Source organism: Cebus imitator, unplaced genomic scaffold, assembly GCF_001604975.1.
Source record: "Cebus imitator isolate Cc_AM_T3 unplaced genomic scaffold, Cebus_imitator-1.0 Scaffold791, whole genome shotgun sequence".
Taxonomy (NCBI): Eukaryota; Metazoa; Chordata; class Mammalia; order Primates; family Cebidae; genus Cebus; species Cebus imitator.
The window spans coordinates 17,360-39,652 of record NW_016108106.1 but is presented as its reverse complement, the minus strand read 5'-3'; the positions used below and the strand labels follow the sequence as shown (position 1 = coordinate 39,652).

Below are 22,293 nucleotides of genomic sequence, written 5' to 3'. Positions count from 1 at the left end.
CAATTCTCCTGCCTCAGCCTCCTGAGTAGCTGGGATTACAGGCACATGCCACCATGCCCAGCTAATTTTTTGTATTTTTAGTAGAGACGGGGTTTCACCATGTTGATCAGGATGGTCTCAATCTCTTGACCTCGTGATCCACCTGCCTCGGCCTCCCAAAGTGCTGGGATTACAGGCTTGAGCCACCACACCTGGCCTTTCTTGTAGCTTTTATATAAGAGTTCTTGAATTTTTGTTTTTTTTGTTGTTGTTACATGCTTTGATACCTTTTTGCTTTATTTTTGACATGGATGGTTTGTTTTGTTTTGTTTTTGAGACAGTGTCTCACTCTGTTGTCAGGCTGGAGTGCAATGGAGTGATCTCTGCTCACTGCCACCTCTGCCTCCCGGGTTCAAGTGATTTTCCTGCCTCAGCCTCCTGAGTAGCTGGGACTACAGGTGTGCGCCACCATGCCCAGCTAATTTTTGTATTTTTAATAGAGATGGGTTTCACCATGTTGGCCAGGATGGTCTCGATCTCTTGACCTCGTGATCTGCTGGCCTCTGCCTCCCAAAGTGCTGGGATTCCAGGCATGAGCCACCGCGCCCACCATGATACTTTTTATTTTGTGTGTATCCACTACAGTATTTTTTATTGTAATGGCTAAGAAACATACATAAAACATCTCATAGTTATAAAATCTAGCTTCAGATAACAAAATAGCTTTTTGTTTTGTACAGATCAGGTCTGGCTTTGTTACCCGGGCTGTCGTGCAGTGGTGCATTCATAGCTCAGTGCAGCTTTGACCTCCTTGGGGTCAAGCAATCCTCCTATCTCAGTCTATCCAAAGTAGGTGGGACTACAAGCACATGCCATTATGTATGGCAAAATTTTTTTAGTGTTTTTTGTTTTGCCATGTTGCTCAGGCTGCTATTGAACTCCTGGGCTCAAGCAATTCACCTGCCTTGGCCTCCCAAAGTGCTGGGATTCCAGGCATGTGCTATCAGGCCCAGCCACTACTTTCTTAAAAAGACTAAAAAGCTTTCTGAGATCTTTATTTAATTTTATTTATGTACTTAGACTGGTTTTGAACTCCTGGCCTCAAGCAAAAGTCAGCTTGTAAATATAGAACACTTAAACAATTTTACTCCCTTCAACACAGTATTTATGTCACATTCTACATTTTTTCATATTGTATACCCATTAACAAATATTGAAGCTACATGTACCTTTAATAATTTTTTCCTGTAGCTTTTATACCAGAGTTCAAAGTAATTGATCCATTCATTCGCCATAATTACACTTTTATACACTTTTAAATTTGACTGTGTATATATGATTTTCAGTAATATTTATGTTTTTGTTGTAAGTTTTTATTCCATTACAACTCAAAAAATTCTCATTATCATTTGTTGTAATTCAGGTTTAGTGATTAAAAATTTCCTCAGCTTTTTTTTAATCTGAAAAGATTCTGATTGATACTTCATTTATAAAAAACAGCCTTGTCAGGTTTAGTCTTCCTACTTGTCAAGGTTTTTTCTTTTTCTCTCTTTATTTGCACTTTAAATATGTACTTTCATTCTTATGTGGCTCGCATGGTTTCTGCTGAGCAATCTGTTGATAACCTTATAGGAGTTCCCTTGTACGTGAAGAATCTCTTTTCTCTTGCTTCTTTTAAGAATCTCTCTTTATCTTTGAATTTTGGCAGTTCAATTATAATGTGTCTTGGGCAATTTTTGTTAGATTCTTCTTGCTATAGACATTTTGAGCTTTTTAATGTCTATATTCCTTCCAAGATTGGGAAGAATTGAAGACATTATATCTTTAAACAATTTTAAGAAATTTTTCTTAAAAATTTTTTTTCTCTCTCTCATGAACCTCCTAAAATATGTAGATTCTTACCGTTTATTATGCAATATGGAGCCCAAATGCTTTGTTCACTCTTATATTCTTTTTTAAAATTCTAATTAGAAACTTTTAAATCACGTAGTTTTAACTTTCCTGATTTTTTTTCTGTATAAAGGAGTCTCCTGTTAAAGCTTTCTCTTAAATATTTTGGATCTCCTGTTATGTACTTCAGCTCCAGCATATCTATTTGATTTGTTTTTTTCTTTGTTTGTTTGAGATAGAGTTTCGCTCTTGTCGCCCAGGCTAGTGTGCAATGATGCAATCTCAGCTTACTGCAACCTCTGCCTCCCGGGTTCAAGCAATTCTTCAGCCTCAGTCTCCTGAGTAGCTGGGATTACAGGCATGCGCCACCACACCTGGCTAATTTTTCGTATTTTTAGTAGAGACGGTGCTTCACCATGTTAGTCAAGCTCGTCTCTAACTCCTGACCTCAAATGATCTGCCCACCTTGGCCTCCAAAGGTGCTGGGATTACAGGCATGAGTGAACACGTTGGCTCTCTTTTGATGGTTTCTCTTTATTATAATTGTGATTTTGATCATACATTGTTGCAAAAAAATGTTAGTGATTTGTGGTTATTTTGCATCTCATTGAGATTCTTTAAGATAATTATTTTGAATTCTTACCATTTTTTTTAGATCTGTGTTTTATTGTAAGTGGTTACTAGAGCATTTTTAGTTTCTCCTGGTGGTGTTATGTTTGACTGATCCTTCATGATCTATGATGCCTTGTTTTTATGTCCTTGCCTCTGAAGGACATAAATACCTCTTTCAGTCATTATAAATTAGTTTTCGGAGGTAAATATTTTCTTCTATTGGATCTCTGTGCTGATGAGATTTCCACTGAGATTGCAGTAAGGTGCACTGGATCCGGGTCACATTGAAGTTCATGCTTGGCAGACCTGTTATCAGGGCATCAGACCATAGTGGATTTTTCTCTCTTCTGGGAGGACTGAACTTGCTTCAGGATCTTAATCAGTAAGACTGGTGCTGGGGAAAAAACATCTCCAGTTATATATGCAGATGACAGTGCTGATATAATCAATGTGAGCAGGTGTGGCTTGTGCTGTGTGGCTCTTGCTGAATTTTGGGGAATCCTCTAACCCAGTCATTGGACAGGTTCCTAGATAAGCAGAACTGACTCTTGATCACAGCTGAGAGGGTGTGGAACTGGTTCATAGGGCTGTTTCAGGATACACAGCTGAGACCAAAGTCTTCAGGTCTGTTTGCGGGTTGATGGCATTTCTCCCTCTAGATTTCAGGGTGGGCAGGTCTGCTCCCAGACTCTAACTGACAGGGACTGGAGCTGGGTTATAGGACTGCTTCACGATTCACAGTGGGAATAAAGTCAGCCAGCATGCCTACAGGGGCACATATAGGTGTGGTTTTTGGCAGATCACAGGTTAGGAAAACCTGTTCTAGACTTTGGTTTCATGGACTTGGAGCCAGATTGTAGTGCCACATCAAGATCCACGATCAAATAAATATTTGCAAGTCTACATTCAGGGACACAGATGTATGTTTCTGTCTCTGGGTTCCTGCATGTGCAGAATTTCTTCCACGCCATGACAGATGTGTGCAAGAGGCTAATTCAGAGATCACAGATGGAATTAACATCTAAAGGCCTTTCACCTGAGACACAGGACATTATGAATCCTCCTAGGTGTCTTGACAGATGGTGCTAGTGGCAGAAACAAAACCAAATGGTGTGTAGCTATATCAATGAGAATTAATCATTTTATATTGTACCTGGGACTATGATGGACAAGCATGCCACTCAAGCAAGGTGTATGATTTTCTGTTCCTTCTGTCAATTTGCTGAGAATGATGATTTCCAGATTCAACAATGTCCCAACAAAGGACACGAACTCATCGTTTTTTTGTTTTTGTTATTTTTTTCTTACTTAACAGGCAAAAGTTGCATCCTTTAGAACTCATGACTTTTTTATGGGTGCATAGTATTCCATGGTGTATATGTGCCACATTTTCCTTGTCCAGTCTATCATCAATGGGCATTTCGGATCGTTGCAGGTCTTTGCTATTGTAAACAGTGCCACAATGAACATACGTGTGCATATGTCCTTATAATAGAAGGATTTAAAATCATTTGGATATATACCCAATAATGGGATTGCTGGATCAAATGGAATTTCTGTTTCTAGGTCCTCGAGGAATCGCCACACTGTCTTCCACAATGGTTGAACTAATACACTCCCACCAACAGTGTAAAAGTGTTGCTATTTCTCCACATCCTCTCCAGCATCTGTTGTCTCCAGATTTTTTTTTTTTTTTTTTTGAGACGGAGTTTCACTCTTGTTACCCAGGCTGGAGTGCAATGGCGCGATCTCGGCTCACCGCAACCTCCACCTCTTGGGTTCAGGCAATTCTCCTGCCACAACCTCCTGAGCAGCTGGGATTACAGGCACGTGCAACCATGCCCCGCTAATGTTTTGTATTTTTAATAGAGATGGAGTTTCACCATGTTGACCAGGATGGTCTTGATCTCTTGACCTCGTGATCCACCCGCCTCAGCCTCCCAAAGTGCTGGGATTACAGGCTTGAGCCACCGCGCCCGGCAGGTCTCCAGATTTTTTAATGATTGCCATTCTAACTGGCGTGAGATGGTATCTCAATGTGGTTTTGATTTGCATTTCCCTAATGACCAGTGATCATGAGGATTTTTTCATGTTTCTTGACCACATATTTGTCTTCTTTTGAAAAGTGTCTGTTCATATCCTTTGCCCACTTTTGAATGGGTTTGTTTTTTTTCTTGTAAATTTGCTTTAGTTCTTTGTAGAGTCTGTATATTAGCCCTTTGTCAGATGGGTAGATTGCAAAAAATTTTTCCCATTCTGTTGGTTACCAATGCACTCTAATGACTGTTTCTTTTGCTGTACAGAAGCTCTGGAGTTTAATTAGATCCCTTTTGTCTATTTTGGCTTTTGTTGCCAATGCTTTCGTGTTTTGGTCATGAAGTCCTTGCCTATGCCTATGTCCTGGATGGTTTTGCCTAGATTTTCTTTTAGGGTTTTTATGGTGTTAAGTCTTATGTTTAAGTCTTTAATCCATCTGGAGTTAATTTTAGTGTAAGGTGTCAGGAAGGAATCCAGTTTCTGCTTTCTGCACACGGCTAGCCAGTTTTCCCAACACCATTTATTAAACAGGGAATCCTTTCCCCATTGCTTGTTTTTGTCAGGTTTATCAAAGATCAGATGGTTGTAGATATGTGGTGTTGCCTCCAAGGTCTCTGTTTTGTTCCATTGGTCTATATCTCTGTTTTGGTACCAATACCATGCTGTTTTGATTACTGTAGCCTTGTAGTATAGTTTGAATTCCGGTAGTATGATGCCTCCAGCTTTGTTCTTTTTGCTTAGAATTGATTTGGCTATGTGGGCTCCCTTTTGGTTCCATATGAAGTTTAAGGTGGTTTTTTCCAGTTCTGTGAAGAACGTCATTGGTAGCTTGATGGGGATAGTGTTGAATCTGTAAATTACTTTGGGCAGTATGGCCATTTTCACTATATTGATTCTTCCTAACCATGAACATGGAATGTTTCTCCATCTGTTTGTGTCCTCTCTTATTTTGTTGAGCAGTGGTTTGTAGTTCTTCTTGAAGAGGTCATTTACATCCTTTGTTAGTTGTATTCCTAGGTATATTATTCTCTTTGTAGCAATTGTGAATGGCAGTTCGTTCTTTAAGTCTTTTATTTGTATATAGTAATGCTTCTGATTTTTGCACACTGATTTTGTATCCCGAGACTTTGTTCAAGTTGCTTATCAGTTTCAGGAGATTTGGGGCTGAGATGATGGGGTCTTCTAAATATACAATCATGTCGTCTGCAAATAGAGACAGTTAGACTTCCCTCTTTCCTAATTGAAGACCGTTCATTTCTTTTTCTTGCCTGATTGCTCTGGCTAGAACTTCCAATACTATATTGAATAGGAGTGGTGAGAGAGGGCATCTTTGCCTAGTGCCAGATTTCAAAGGGAATGCTTCCAGTTTTTGCCCATTCAGTATGATATTGGCTGTGGGTTTGTCATAAATAGCTTTTATTATTTTGAGATATGTTCTGTTGAATTTTGTCAAAGGGCTTCTCTGCATCTATTGAAATAATCATGTGGTTCTTTTCTTTGTTTCTGCTTATGTGGTGGATTATATTTATAAAATTGCATATGTTGAACCAGGCTTACATCCCTGGGATGAAGCCTACTTGATCATGATGGAGAAGCTTTTTGATGTGCTGTTGCACTCGGTTTGCCAGTATTTTATTGAAGATTTTTGCATCTATGTTCATCATGGATATTGGCCTGAAGTTTTCTTTTTTTGTTGAGTCTCTGCCAAGTTTTGGTCTCTGCCAAGTTTTGGTATCAGCATGATGTTGGTCTCATAAAATGATTTGGGAAGGATTCCCTCTTTTTGGATTATTTGGAATAGTTTCAGAAGGAATGGTACCAGCTCCTCTTTGTATGTCTGGTAGAATTAGGCTGTGAATCCATCTTGACCTGGGCTTTTTTTGGTTCTTAGGCTATTAATTGCTGCCTCAGCTTCAGCCCTTGTTATTGGTCCATTCAGGGTTTCAACTTCTTCCTGATTTAGGCTTTGGGAGGGTGCAGGTGTCCAGGAATTTATCCATTTCTTCCAGGTGTACTGGTTTATGTGCATAGAGTTGTTTGTAGTAATCTCTGATGGTAGTTTGTATTTCTGTGGAATCGGTGGTGATATCCCCTTTATCATTTTTTTATTGCATCTATTTGATCATTCTCTCTTTTCTTTTTTATTAATCTGGCTAGCGGTCTGTCTATTCTGTTGATCTTTTCAAAAAAACACCTCCTGGATTTATGGATTTTTTGAAGCGTTTTTTTGTGTCTCTGTCTCCTTCAGTTCTGCTCTGATCTTAGTTATTTCTTGTCTTCTGCTAGCTTTTGAGGTTTTTTTAAAATCTTGTTCCTCTAGCTCTTTCAATTTTGACGATAGGGTGTCAATTTTAGAACTTCCCTTGCTTGTGGGCATTTATTGCTATAAATTTTCCTCTAGACACTGCTTTAAATGTGTCCCAGAGATTCTGGTACATTGTGTCTTCATTCTCGTTGGTTTTGAAGAACATTTTTATTTCTGCCTTCATTTCATTGTTTATCCAGTCAGCATTCAAGAGTAAGTTGTTCAGTTTCCATGACATCATGCGGTTCTGAGTTAGTTTCTGAATTCTGAGTTCTAACTTGATTGCACTGTGGTTCGAGAGACTGTTTGTTATGATTTCCACTCTTTTGCATTTGCTGAGGAGTGATTTACTCCCAATTATGTGGTCAATTTTAGAGTAGGTGTGCTGTGGTGCTGAGAGGAATGTATATTCTGTGGATTTGGGGTGGACAGTTCTGTAAATGTCTATTAGGTTTGCTTGGTCCAGGTCTGAGTTCAAGTCCTGGATATCCTTGTTAATTTTCTGTCTCGTTGATCTGTCTAATATTGACAGTGGGGTGTTAAAGTCTCCCACTGTTATTGTGTGGGAGTCTATAAGTCTCTTTGTAGGTCATTAAGAACTTGCTTTAGGTATATGGGTACTCCTATATTGGGTGCATATATATTTAGGATCATTAGCTCTTCTTGTTGCATTGATCCTTCTACCATTATGTAATGCCCTTCTTTGTCTCTTTTGATCTTTGTTGGTTTAAAGTCTATGTATCAGACTAGGATTGCAACTCCTGCTTTTTTTTTTTCTCTCCACTTGCTTGGTAAATCTTCTTCCGTCCCTTTATTTTGAGCCTACGTGAGACGGGTTTTCTGGATACAGCACACCGATGGGTTTTGAGTTTTTATCCAATTTGCCAGTCTGCGTCTTTTGATTGGGGCATTTAGCCCATTGACATTTAAGGTTAATATTATTATGTGTGAATTTGATCCTGCCATTTTGATGCTAGTTGGTTGTTTTGCCCGTTAGAGCAATTGCTTGTTCATAAAGGATTTTATTTCTCCTTTGCTTATGAAGCTTAGTTTGGCTGGATATGAAATTCTTGGTTGAAAGTTCTTTTCTTTAAGGATGTTGAATATTGGCCTCCAGTCTCTTCTGCCTTGTATGGTTTCTGCTGAGAGAGCCGCTGTCAATCTGATGGGGCTTCCATTTGTGGGTAACCCAACCTTTCTCTCTGGCTGCTCTTAGCATTTTTTCCTTCATTTCAACTCTGGTGAATCTGATTATGTGCCTTGGGGTTGCTCTTCTTGAGGAATATCTTTGTGGTTTCTCTGTATTTCCTGGACTTGAATGTTGGAACACCTTGCTAGGTTGGGGAAGTTCTCCTGGATAATATCTTGAAGAATGTTTTCTAGCTTGGATTCATTCTCTCCATCACATTCAGGTACACCTATCAAATGTAGATTAGGTCTTTTCACATAATCCCATATTTCTTGGAGGCTTTGTTCATTTCTTTTCACTCTTTTTTCTCTAATCTTGCCTTCTCATTTTATTTCATTGAGTTGATCTTCAATCTCTGATATCCTTTCTTCTGCTTGGTCAATTCGGCTATTGAAAGTTGTGTATGCTTTGTGAAGTTCTCGTGTTGTGTTTTTCAGCTCCATGAGGTCATTTATATTCTTCTCTAAGCTGTTTATTCTCGTTAGCATTTTGTCAAACCCTTTTTCAGGATTCTTAGTTTCTTTGCATTGGGTTAGAATATGTTCTTTTAGCTCAGAGAAGTTTGTTATTACCTACCCTCTGAAGACTGTTTCTGTCATTTTATCAGACTCATTCTCCATCCAGCTTTGTTCCTTTGCTGGTGAGGAGTTGTGATCCCTTGGAGGAGGAGAGGCATTCTTGTTTTGGGTATTTTCGTTTTTGTGCTGGTTTCTTCCCATCTTTGTGGATTTATCTACTTGTGGTCTTTGTAGTTGGTGACTTTCTGATGGGGTCTCTACATGGATGTCCCTTGGTTGATGAAGAAGTTATTATTTTCTGGGTTTTTTTGTTTGTTTTCCTTCTAACAGTCAGGCCCCTCTGCTGTAGGCCTTCTGGAGGTCCATTCCAGACCTGCTTGCCTGGGAATCACCTGCTGCAGCTGCAGAACAGTAAGGGTTTCTGCCCATTTCTTCTTCTGTTATCTTAGTCCCAGAAGGATACCTGCCAGATGTCATCCTGAGCTTTCCTTTGCAAGGTGTCTCTTTGGATATATGAGGATCAAGGTAAGGAGACATTCTGACCCTTTTAGGAGCTCAAGTGCTGAGCTGTGAGCTCCATTGTTTTGTTCAGAGCTGCCAGGCAGGTACGTTTAAGTCTACTGCAGTAGAACTCATAACTGCATTTTTTCCCAGGTGCTCTGTCCTGGGAAGGTGGGGCTTTATTATAAGTTCCTGACGTGCTTCTGCATTCTTTCAGAGATGCTCTGCCCAGCTAGGAGGTAGCCTAGTCACAGTCTGCCAGCAGAAGCATTGCTGAGCTGCCATGGGCTCTGCCCAGCTGCTGTGTGAACTTCCTTGTGGTTTTATTTCAGTCCCCTTTTTTTCAGTTGAATGGGTGGCTCTGTATCTAAGGCATTCCAGGCACCAGTTGAAACGGCCACCCAGATTTGTGTGAGTTTTTGTGCGGAGACCCAATGCACTGGCTGAAACAGCCATGCTGGAAACTCATGGCACTTTTCAGCTTGGGAATCTCCTGGTCTGTCAGCAGTTATAACTTGTTTGGAAATATGGTGATCACTCACCCTCTGCGTTGTTCTCGCTGGGAACTGCACTCCATAGCTGTTCCTATTCGGCCATCTTGGATCCACCCCTTTCCATATTCTTATCAGTGTAAGTATATAATGTCTGTTTCTTTTTGACTTTTATTTTATGTAACATAATGTTCTCAGGCTTTTTGTGAGATGTAGTCATAATAAATGAGTTTATTCTGTGTTCTTAGTTCTTACAATTTAGCCCAGATATTTGCCCTGACATACCTGGACAAGCCCACACAAGCCTTAGATCATAGTTTATTCTTCTTCCTGATTTGGAAGTGGTTTTGCCTCTCTAAGCATTCCTCAAGTTACTTCCTCTTTTCCTTTGTTCTCTGCCTTTACCTCTTTAGGAAAGTTTTGAGTTTTTAGCTAACTGGGTGTAGCCTAGACTGTGAGGTCTAGTTCCAGCCAGTGGAATCAGGATGCAGCGGTAGGGCCATGCATTAGATATAAATAGCCTTGCCTCTGTTTGGTGTGCTCTGCTGGTGAGGGGCCCCCTTTCTTCAAAAGTAAAGTTGCCTTGCTGAGAAACCTTTTGTCAGAATGCTGATTCTTCCTTGAATTATCAGAATAGGCATTTATTTCCAATGTATTATAATTGTGTATGACAGTATTCAACTGTGTGCACTGTAAGACTGTGGAGCATGGCTGGGTGTGATGGCTTATGCCTGTAATCCCAGTACTTTGGGAGGCTGAGGCAGGTGGATCACTTGAGGTCAGGAGTTCAAGACGAGCCTAGCCAACATTGTGAAATCCTGTCTCTACTAAAAATACAAAAATTAGCTGAGTGTAGTGGTGGGGCACCTGTAATACCAGCTACTCAAGGAGGCTGAGGCAAGAGAATCACTTGAACCTGGGAGGTGGAGGTTGCAGTGAGCCAAGATCATGCCACTGGCATTCCAGTCTGGGCAACAGAGCGAGACTCCATCTCAAGAAAAAAAGAAACAAAGACTGTGGAGCACAAGTTAAAAATGGATCTGTGATAATGTCTGGTTCCAGTATAAAAATCTGTTTATCTGTATGCATATGTTCCTGTATAGTTTATGAGTGGTATACTTGTTCTGTTTATGTGCATACAATGGTGGTTTTACCCTACCTAGGTGAGTAGTCATTGAAATTCTCCTAATTTTATCCTCTATTCATTTGTAAATCTATATTTTTGTGTGTGGGGGAGAAACGCTTTTGTGATTTGAGAATAATTTCAAAAGCTGTGATACCTCTATCTATTTTAGATATTTTAATTGTCAAAAACACAAACTTCACAATCTTAAATATTTTTAAATATTGTTTAGTCATTTTATGTTGACATTGTTATGCACCATATCTGTAGAATATGTTTATCTTGTACAGCTAACACTCAATACGCATTAAACAACTACCTACATTTTCTGTTTTCTGGCCCTTTACAAAAACAATTCTGTTTTCTATTTAGAGTCAAACTGCTTTTGATGTCTCAGGTAAGTTGATTCATACAATATCTGTGTTTTCATGGCTGACTTATTTCATGTCGCATAATGTCATCAAGATTTATCTTTATTATACTTGGTACAATATACTTTTTATGAACGGTAATACTTCATTATTTTAATATTTCAAATTTATTGATTTGGTGAGAGAAGTTTGCATTGCTTTCACTTATTTGCTTTCAGTAACAATGCTACAATAATTACGACTGTACTAAAATTAGTCTTCATGTGACCATGTGTATGAAAGTGTATATTTTTGCTGGATTTTATTTTATTGGTCTAGCTGTTCAAGTTTATACCCATACCAAATTGTTTTAATTCTTTAGGTTTGTATGTGTTTTGAAATCATGAGCCTTCAACATTGTTTCATGTTTTAAAAATTGTTGGGTGCTTTATTGTCCCTTGAAATTCCATATAACTGTTGGGTTGCTATTTCTATTTCTGCAAAAGAAAATTGATTAGAAATTGGACAGGGATTTCATTTAATCTGTAGATTACATTGAGTAGTCTAGACAGCTTCATAATATTATTTCATAATTGGAACAAGATCATGCTGAACACTGTATTTTTATTGCCTGGCTGGAGTGCAAATCGCATGATCTCAGCTCACTGCAACCTCCACATCCTGAGTTGAAGCCATTCTCCTGCCTCAGCCTCCTGAGTAGCTGGGACTACAGGTGGGCACCACCATGCCCAGCTAATTTTTGCATTTTTTGTAGAGACAGGGTTTCACCATGTTGGTCAGGCTGGTCTCGAACTCTACCTCAGGTGATCCACCCGCCTCCCAAAGTGCTGGGATTACAGGCATAAACCATCACGCCCAGCATCTTTTTTTATTTTTATATTGATAGGACCCCTTATAGTTTTGTGTATCTATACAAATACTTTGTAGTATCTTGAGAATTAAATAAAATTTCTTAATGTTAAAATAATGTATTTTAAACTGCCAAAAATGGTTGCATTTTAAATTCTTCCTCATTACATTTGCCCTCAACTTTGTTATTGATGTCACTAATCATATTTTATGTTGTATATTAACAGATTATGATTAAGTTTGATTATTTTTATGCTTTTATCTTTAAAATTTTAGAGATTAAAATGTTTTCTGCACTATTATAATGGTACAGAACCTTATGTTTGTGTATGTGCAAATCTTTTTCAGAAAGTTATTTATTTTCATATGATTATGTTTTATTTATGTGTTCCCATTTAACTCATTGAGAATTATTCAGGTTAAATTTTTAAAAACTTGTACATCTTCATTTTTTGTGGTTTTCTGAAAATTTTAAAATTTGACCATGTTGTGCTAATATTTCAAATGAATTATAATATTTGCTTGCTATTTGAAGATTAACAAAAAGCTATTTGTTAGAATTTTACAACGTTGCTTTGTCCTGACATAGCAACCAGTTGTCTTTGATAGAGATTACGGGAGCCTCTCATACATGTTCTAAGGATGTGTCTTCTCTGGAATTTTATGTTTTTCAGTTAAAAGCATTTATTCACGTTTCTTAGTCTGCTCCTGAAACATTTACATTTTGTCTCAGCAAACCCAAGCTGTTCTTTCAAAGTATACTACTATTTCTTTCAGTACTCTGTATTATTGGAGACAGAAACCAGTTTTGGTAAAGACCACCAAAAGACAAAAGTAAGGATATGTGTGTCAGTATTTTTCTTCTTTTTAAAGAAAGAAGCCAAGAATTGGCAGTTTATTTCTGAAGACACAATGTTATATTGGGGAGGAGGAAGAGCTGTGTACATGTAACAAATGTCCCTTCTTGTTCTATTTTGCTCTTGGCATTGTGCATTACATACAATTAACTCATTTAGAGATTTTACACAAAGGCATTTTGAAGGAATTATGGCCTGTGGTATTTTGTTATGCCATTTTACTAATGTACTTTGTCTAAGTTTATTAGATTTGTAAAGTATATTCATATGAATCTAGTAAGTGGAATAATTTGTTATTTTTATTTCTTTCAGTGATGTGTTCTCATTTCACCCAAGACCTTTGGCCAGTGCAGGGCACAGACGATTCATTCCACAAACTTGCACTGAGAAGACAGGAGAAAAGTGGACATAAGAATTTACAATTAAGAAAAGGTTGTAAAAGTGTAGATGAGTGTAAGGTGCAGAAAGGAGGTTATAATGGACTTTACCAAGCTTGTCAACTACCCCCAGCAAGATAATTCAATGCAATACATGTGTCAAAGTTTTTAATAAATTTTCAAACTCATACAAACATAAGACAAGACATAGTGGAGAGAAACCATTTAGATGTAAAAAATGTGGCAGATCATTTCCCAGGTTTCTACAACTAACTCAACATAAGGGAATACATGCTGGAGAGAAACCCCTCACATGTGAAGAATGTGGTAAAATCTTTACCTCATCCTCAAGCTTTGACAAACATTAAGAGAATTCATACCAGAGAGAAACCCTACACATGTAAAGAATGTGGCAAAGCCTTTAATAGTTCTACAAGCCTTACTAAACATAAGGAAATTCATACTGGAGAGAAACCCTACCAATGTGAAGAATGTGGCAAGGCCTTTAGTCGGTCCTCGGCACTGAATGAACATAAGAAAATTCATACTGGAGAGAAACCATACACATGTGAAGAATGTGGCAAAGCCTTTAGACAGTCCAGAAGCCTGAATGAACATAAGAATATTCATACCGGGCCGGGCGCGGTGGCTCAAGCCTGTAATCCCAGCACTTTGGGAGGCCGAGGCGGGTGGATCATGAGGTCAAGAGATCAAGACCATCCTGGTCAACATGGTGAAACCCCGTCTCTACTAAAAATACAAAAAAAAAATTAGCTGGGCATGGTGGCGCGTGCCTGTAGTCCCAGCTACTCAGGAGGCTGAGGCAGGAGAATTGCCTGAACCCAGGAGGCGGAGGTTGCGGTGAGCCGAGATCGCGCCATTGCACTCCAGCCTGGGTAACAAGAGCGAAACTCCGTCTCAAAAAATAAATAAATAAATAAATAAATAAAGAATATTCATACTGGAGAGACCCTACACATGGGAAGAATGTGGCAAAGTTTTTTACCAATCATTAAACCTTACACAGGCGCACTCATTGTGAACAAAAACTTTACAAATGTGAAGAATGTGGCAAAATCTTTACTCAGTCCTCATCCCTTCATAAACATAAGAGAATTCATAGTGGTGAGAAACCCTACACATGTAAAGAATGTGGCAAAATCTTTTATAGGTCTTCACACCTTAGTGAACATAAGAGAATTCATTCTGGGCAAAAACCCTACAAATGTGAAGAATGCGGCAAAATCGTTAGTCCTCAGCATGAATAAACATAAGAAAATTCATACTGGAGAGAAACCATACAAATGTAAAGAATGTGGCAAAGCCTTTAATGAAAATTCATACTGGAAAGAAACACTGCACATGAGAAGAATGTGGTAAAGCTTTTACTTGGTCCTCAACCCTTACTGTACAAAGGAGAATTCATACAGGTGAGAAACATAGTTGAGAACATATTCGAATGACATTTTTTTTTATTGTTCCATATTCTTCATTTCTTAAAACTTTTGTAGACACATTTATGGCATATATGAGTTATTTGAATACAGGAATACACCACGTAATAATCCATTAAAGAGTTCTTCATCAAATATTTACTACAGATAGTTTTATGATTGTAATATTATATAATTATGATTCATTTCTGAATCATGAATGCTTTTAAAAATTTTCATATCTTTTAACATGTAACATATTTATCCTATAAATACATACAGACTTTGACTTTATTTACGTGAAGTTAAATATTTAAACATATTGCTCCAAAAATAAACCTTAAGAAAACTATGGAGCAAGCAATAGTGTTTGTATGAGAGTTTGTACCTGTTTTCCAAAGAAAATATCAATATTGGAACAAAGAAGATTCTTTTAATAAGGTGGATAATTTACTAGAAATCCAGAAACCTAAAATATTCTGAAATCAAATCTATGTTTCTTTGTAATCTAATATTGTTTTCACTTCAAGAAGTATTATGTGAGCTTAATGTGTTATAAAATTTCATACTGCACACAGAATTTTTAGATACAAGTTCATTTGTGTATTGTTATATTTTATCTATTTAGAACATTTCATTTTGTTGCTTTAATTGGAGAACCCTATATGAGCTGTTTTCTTTAGTTGTTCCTTTCACTTTTTAATTGACATAAATGAGTTTATGTATTGGGCCAATTTGTTAAGGTAAGTGCTGGGAAATCTTTGTAAGTCATGGATATATTTCAAAATGTAATTGTAGTGAACAAACAAAGTACTGGTTGTGTAATAGATGCTCTATAATTAGCCATATGCTTTCTGGAGTCAGTTTGTAGCTGCAAGTAAGAGATTGAAAATATCAATAGTGAAGAAATGGGATGAATTCTGCATGTGGAGAGGGCATCTGTTCCCCGACTGCAAAACTGACTCATTCTGAATTTAAAGAGATTTCTGTCTTTATTTTCTAATTATCTATAGTTTTATGATATCTTCACGTGTTTATCCACAGCTATGTATGTATCACAGCCTCTCTCCTTCTTTGTGTTATGCTGCAGTTTTCTCACTGTTCTCTTCATGCCATGTAATTTCACATGGACTTTCTAGGTTCTGATAAGTTTGAATTTTTTTAATGTGGTAAATTGTTCCTAACTGGGCTATTTGAGGTTATTTATAGTTTATCAACGCAGCATTTAGATTGCTTAATTTAGATAAGTATTTTACCGTTCACAGGTAAGAGAATTAAGTCAGCATTTTTTTTATGAAAGAAAATTTTTAAGTGTAAGTTAGAATAAGTAAAGAATTAATATGAGCGGGTTGCATATTGTCAGCACCATATGAAGAAACAGATCAGAATTTTGAAATTTCTTAAGAGTAAAATGTATCTTAGAGGTAAAAGTTTTAGGAGACAATGGTAGAGGAAGAATTGTACATTTAATTTTCTATGACATACTTACAGCAAAACTTATTTTTTCATGCAGAATCTTCTGTTTTTGAATGTGAATCTTAAGTGTTAGAATGGTATCTGTAGATTCAAAATTTAGAATGATCTTTTTTGTCCAGATTGATATTGTAATCCTGAGGAATTTCTCTTAGGATTTTTTGTTTTGGTGGATGCAGTTCATGGTCTACAGTTTTCATTCTTAGTCACCTAACTTTAACCAAGTCCTTCGTCACTTTCTTAGGAAAAATTTTGGAGAGTATGGCAGCTGTTATTTAACATTTTCTCAGTGATTTTTTTTTTTTTTTTTTTGAGACGGAATTTCGCTCGTTACCCAGGCTGGAGTGCAATGGCGCCATCTCGGCTCACCACAACCTCCGCCTCCCGGGTTTAGGCAATTCTCCTGCCCCAGCCTCCTGAGTCGCTGGGATTACAGGCACGTGCCACCATGCCCAGCTAATTTTTTGTATTTTTAGTAGAGTCGGGGTTTCACCATGTTGACCAGGATGGTCTCGATCTCTTGACCTCGTGATCCACCCTCCTCGGCCTCCCACAGTGCTGGGATTACAGGCTTGAGCCACCGCGCCTGGCCGATTTTTAATGCAAATTCATTTACTTTGTTCACACCATGGCCAGTTACCCTTTAGCGACAGTTACCCTTTTTTAGTGTCTTCCTCCAGGTGCTTCAAGCTGAAAGCAAAAGCCTTAGAGTACATCAACTTGTCTTATATAGTGTTCTGGGTCTCGGACATGCTAGTATTGCAGCTTCTGTGATTATATTACAAAACCAGTAGAAAAAGTATCTATTTTTTGTAATATTCAAGACAGACCAGCATTTGAAACGTTATTATCCTATGATGGTTTTTAAAATGCATTTTTAATTGACAGATATGGTGTTTTGAAATACATAGACATACTCTTAAAGGCTTAATTCTAGGTAATTAACCAATGCTTAAACTCAATAGTAATTATTTTTGTGAGAGCACACATAACACTGTCTTAGCATTTTTCAAAAATACAATTCATTGTTAAACTATAGTCACCATGCTGTGCAATAGACTAGCCATCAGTAATTATGTATTATTTTACAGACAGCTCTCCAAATGCTCCTTTTTTCAAAATACCCACGTATCTGGTAAGCAGCATTCTATGGTCTGGTTTATTTTCACTTAGCATAATGTCCTCCAAATTTATTCATATTGTTTCAAGTGACAATATTTCCTCACTTTTAATGTTGAATTGTATTTCCTTGTGTACACCACATTTTTAAAAAAACGAAATATCCATTTATTGGCTGGAAATTTTATTTAATTAAAAGATATTTCTGTATTAAAGCATGTATTAATGAAATTCGGCTTTTTTATTATTATTGTCCTTATTTTACAGAGAAAGAAACAGAGCCACAGAGAAAAATTACTTGGTCACAGTAGTGGAGCCAGTTTTAAAACACAGGCAACTTTGACTCCAGAGGAAACACTTTATTACAGTAAATACCCTCCTAAAACAAAATAATTGTCTTCGCCCATTCTTAGTACATTTTTGTTGTTATGTATGTGTGCGTGCAAATGTACAAAATATGATATCTATAAAGGAGAAATACTTCCTGAACTATGTAAACTCTAGAAATTGCCCTTTGATACTGACACGTACTGGGGAACACACTTTCCTTCAGCTGTCCTTCTGAGAGAATGTAGTATTCTCTCCAAGTTCACAAGGGGGCAAGGTTTCAAAGGCAAGAACTTCCCAGTACCATGCCTCTGCCCACCTCTCCCACCAGGGAGCTTAGAGGTCTTTAACTGTCACGCACAGGGAAAGATATCATGGAAGCTGCTTTTCTTTCTCCTTTTTCTCTCTCTCTCTGCCTAAATAAATCACTTTCTGCAAAATTCTTTGGGATTCAATATTTACTTATGAGCCCACTGCATCTGGCAAGGTCCTCTCCCCCATTCTTGGGTGAGTGAGGGACCAAGGGCCTGGAAGAACACAGCCCACCAGGGAGCAACCTGAGCCCATCATCTGCAATTTGGTCACCATTCCCCACCCCTCCAGCAGTTCAGAATATAGCACAATTTTTATCTTAACCTGTAGTCAGCAAATGCTATAATGGTATTAATCAAATATTTACTACAAATGCAAGCAGTATACTATGATTTAATTGCCTTTCTAATACAAATTTCTTAATTATTTCACTCTACATTAGTTTTCTTTGTGTCTGTTTCTCAGTTTTGCCTAGTACTACCAATTACCTTACAGTTGCTTTCCAAATCATTTGTTTATAAAACTATCCCTGGGAAGTTCAGCTCAGCAGTCTAGAGCACATAGTCCTGACCAGGGAGTTAGTTACTATTTATACAGATACCAAATATGCCTTTTTAGTATTTCACAATTATGCCATCATTTGGAAAGAAAAACGATTTTTCTTTTTTTGAGATGGAGTTTCACTTTTGTTTCCCAGGCTGAAGTGCAATGGCATGATTTTTGCTCACCACAACCTCCACCTCCCAGGTTCAAGCAATTCTCCTGCCTCAGCCTCCCAAGCAGCTGGGTTCGTTTCTTCTTGCTGAACTGGCTGAATTAAGGGGAGTAGCTTAAGGCCTTGAGGATTATTATAGACACAGATGGACAGGCTTTACAAACTTGTCAAAAAAAAAGAGGGTTTTTTTGTTTTTTGTTTTTGTTTGTTTACAGCTGATGGAGATGGTCTCTCCCAAAGAGACAAGAATTATGGAGTGCCCTTATTTCTGCTGGAGTACCTGAGGAAAACAAAGAACATCTCCCAGTTTATACAGTCTTTCAGGTCCCAGGGTATATTCACGTTTGAGAACCCATTTCTTTTTCTCTTGGGCATATTGCAGGGTGGGCAGGTTGTTAGGCAAAATTGGGATAAGGGCCATAAGGAGTTCCCCAGAAAGGGTGGTGGCCCTAGCTGCTTGGCCAACCCTCTGTTTCTCTAGGTAATCTCATATTGGCATTTCTGGTAACCCTAGCAATGAACTACAGTTTTCTGTGGTAGGTGGATAGCCTGGAGTAGGTTAAAACTCTGACCCATATTTAATAGGGGTATCCTTTGCTGTCAACAATCCTTTTTCAGCTGAGTGTGGTGGCTCACACCTGCAATCCCAGCACTTGGGAAGCTGAGGCAGGAGGATCACCCAAGGTCAGGAGTTAGGGAGACCAGCCTGACCAACATGGAGAAATCCCACTAAAAATACAAAATTAGCCAAGCATGGTGGCACATGCCTGTAATCATAAGGTTACACATAATCCTGCTGCTGGAACCCCAAATGCCCTTGGCTCATGAGCTCTCTCGTGGACCTCAGGATCAACCTGCACCCACAGCGCCCCTTCTTTGCCCAATTTCAGCAGGAAGTAAATAGCGATCAATGCCCATGTTCCAACAGGAGTTGAACTTTCCTGTTGAGAGGGGGGAATGAGGGAATTGTTCTCTTTCTGGGTCCACAAGGGGGTGTAGTTTTAAGGGCAAAAAACTTCCCAGAGCCATACCCCCCTCCCATGCCTCTCCTTCCAGGAGTTTTAACAGTTTCTGTTTTAATTTTCGCAGGCATGGGAAAAGGTGAAAAGTCAACCACTGTAGCGGAAGTTTAAGGGAACTCTTTTCATTGGCCAGGGGGTTGGAGAAGGTGGGAATTCCTCCCATATTAAAGGTCCCTGTCTCCCTCGTTCAGGTGGACTTGCCTCTCTGGGGTCCCCTTACACACTTGTGGAAGCTGCTTTTCCTCTCCTGGATTCCATACTTGGGTCCCCTTCCACACTCCCTTTGTGGAAGCTGTCTTTCCTCTCTGGGATTTCCCCCCTGGGGTCCCCTTCCACACTCTTCATGGAAGCTTTCCCATCTCCTTTTTCTCTTTCTCTAAGTAAATCACTTCTCTGCCAAAAAAAAATTTTTTTTTTGGTATATAAAAATTTATTAAACATAAGAATATTACCACTAACAAAATTCTTCATATATAAAGAATATTGCCACTAACAAATGCAGACAGGCTAGGACACCATGGTACTGGGTGGAGGACGGGTAGCTCTTTGGAAAGTGAAAGGTTTGGGTGATGTAGGCCTCATGCCACACTGATTAGTCAGTAGATGGGAGGGCACATGCCAAATGCCACAGGGCATCAGGTGCCTGCTCTGAGTGCCCACAAGTGCTCCCTGTCTCATCTGGGCCTTCAAAGGGCGCACACCCAGAAGTGAGCAGCTGAAGCAAAAGGGCTTCCTAAGGTGCGCAGGCTTGTCTCAAGTCACAGCAACACCATTTTAAGCAATAAGTTTAATTGGATGATTTCCACAAACTATCCACAGAGTTTCTAACCATAACAATTCAGTGAAGTACAAAACATTAAATTACAGGCTGTGGGAGGAGAAGTCAGCACCAATGGTGTCACCTTCCAATCCTGGTGGTTCTAGGGGCAGGGAGAGGGGAAGGTCTTTTTTTTTAAACCAAGCCCCTCATTTCAATGTACAAAAGAATTACTCTGATCAATATTAAATTGTATTGAAAACAAAATGGTCTAAAAAGCAAATAGTACTCTATGTTGGGATGGAAATGGGAAGAAAGGATGAGTCATTTGAAGCAGGAAGGGAGACAGCAGGGGGAAGGTTCTGCGCCTGTGACCCTGGGTGGTCACTCACGCTGCTCCATTTTTACATTTGGTGGTCTCAGGAAAGTCCGATTTTTCTTCTTTCTTCCCCTTTGTGTGGCTTGGGAATTTTGCCAGCTGTCCACACAAACATCTCAACTTTTCTCAAAGTTTTTCTGCCACTTTCTCGTTTGGCTTTTTCTTGAGCTTCAATCTCTTCCTTTGTCGTTTCCTCTTTGGCTTCTCTCTCTTTCCGTTTAATTTCCAGCTCAGCAAAGAGTTTCATTGTCTGTTTATATACAGCTTGTTTGAACAGCTCAGGATCATCCTCCTCTACAATAGTAGGTTTTCCTTCCCTCTTTTGTTTTTTTTTTTTGCTCTTTCACACTGTTTCACATATTATTTTCTTGCCTGAATTACATATCAGTGGGAATAATGGTAGGTAGACTTCACTTAATTGTCAGCCTATCAAGGCTACAAATGCCCTTTACTGCCTGGGTTGAAGCCTCTCATACCAGAATAGAAAAAATACAAGGAGTTGAGAAAAAAGATACAAGATAATTCTGAAAGAAATTATCTTTTTGGGTTTCCATGGTCTTCACAAGGTAACAATGGCCCATATTTTATTTTACAAACTACATAAACAGTGGCAAAAGCCCTAGGGATAAAATACTCTTCACACTCCTGAAAACCACAACCTTCTAGGAAGGTAGGAGGGACTAATTGAGCTATTAAAAGGAACTTGAGCAAATGATGCCAGGATACCTCTTTACCATGGCTAAAACTTCTTGCCCATGGCACTTCTGATCAGAACAGCCCCTAAATTATATCTATGCCTTAGTTTCTTTGAAGTCCTATATTGGAGATCCTACATGCAAACCTAATAACCCACATGCAAAGCAAATTAACCCAGTACATAAAATCCCTGACTCAATTTCAAGAGGCCATCCAGGAATTTGGACAAACAATTCGGAGTTGGCTCCCCTAACAACCCTTATAACCAGGCAGGGTGACAAGTCCTCATTAAAATCTGGTGAGATGCATCTCTCGGATCTCAACTAACCTCGTTACAAAAGAACAATTTTACTATCGTACTTTCCACCCCAATAGTTATCAAGTTTTCTGGCATCTCTAGCGGGATACATTACTTTTGAATACAACTAGAAACATGGTGATGGAGCCAACACTCAGCCACAGGAGGACTTAAAAATTTCTCTCAAAACGAGAAGATAAGTAATGCTCTCCCTCCTTTTACCTCAAAATAGGGTAATCCCAATACTGGCAATCTTATTTGCATTGGTACTGCTGATTCTTATTTTTATCCTAACTTGCACACCACCAGGATCTCCATTAAGAGCTTGCTTTATCTAATACTAATTTTTTTAACCTAATTTAGTTATTTTATTTTTGACTGCTTTAGGCCATCAGCAATGTTAGTAATATTTTGGTGTTAATATTACAACTCATAATACTCTGCACATTTACTAATGTCTTTGTTACTGTAAACCAATACTCACTCCAGGGAAGAGTTTGCTATGTCCCTCCTTAACATCAAAGCCATAATCTGAGCAGTGATCTCTAATACTCATTGGGTTAACAGTTTCTCTTCCTAATCAAAAAGCATCTCAATTTGGTACTATTCTACTTCCCTTGGAACCATGCAACCTAATGTTCTATGGTCATCACTCATACTTCT

The 22,293-nt window shown here is 38.5% G+C and overlaps 3 long non-coding RNA genes and 1 pseudogene across 4 annotated transcripts in view; 3 read left to right on the top strand and 1 right to left on the bottom strand.

Moving 5' to 3' along the window:
• LOC119469713 overlaps positions 1 to 14,367 on the top strand; it is a 60,536-nt pseudogene extending 46,169 nt beyond the window's left edge. Inside the window, exons 2-3 of the transcript XR_005198548.1 lie at positions 13,086 to 13,734; positions 14,127 to 14,367. The product of XR_005198548.1 is annotated as a zinc finger protein 595-like (transcript). The remainder of the gene's footprint in view (positions 1 to 13,085; positions 13,735 to 14,126) is intronic.
• A 66-nt stretch (positions 14,368 to 14,433) lies between these two features.
• Positions 14,434 to 17,546, top strand: LOC119469715. Its single transcript, XR_005198550.1, has 3 exons — positions 14,434 to 14,529; positions 17,097 to 17,140; positions 17,392 to 17,546. It is a non-coding gene; the product is annotated as an uncharacterized LOC119469715 (long non-coding RNA).
• A 929-nt stretch (positions 17,547 to 18,475) lies between these two features.
• Positions 18,476 to 22,293, top strand: part of LOC108297315 — a 6,576-nt gene continuing 2,758 nt past the window's right edge. Inside the window, exon 1 of the long non-coding RNA XR_001822165.2 lies at positions 18,476 to 18,820. This is a non-coding gene — a long non-coding RNA (uncharacterized LOC108297315). The remainder of the gene's footprint in view (positions 18,821 to 22,293) is intronic.
• The window catches only part of LOC108297316, a 4,389-nt gene continuing 1,945 nt past the window's right edge, over positions 19,850 to 22,293 (bottom strand). The window contains exon 3 of the long non-coding RNA XR_001822166.2: positions 19,850 to 19,888. This is a non-coding gene — a long non-coding RNA (uncharacterized LOC108297316). The remainder of the gene's footprint in view (positions 19,889 to 22,293) is intronic.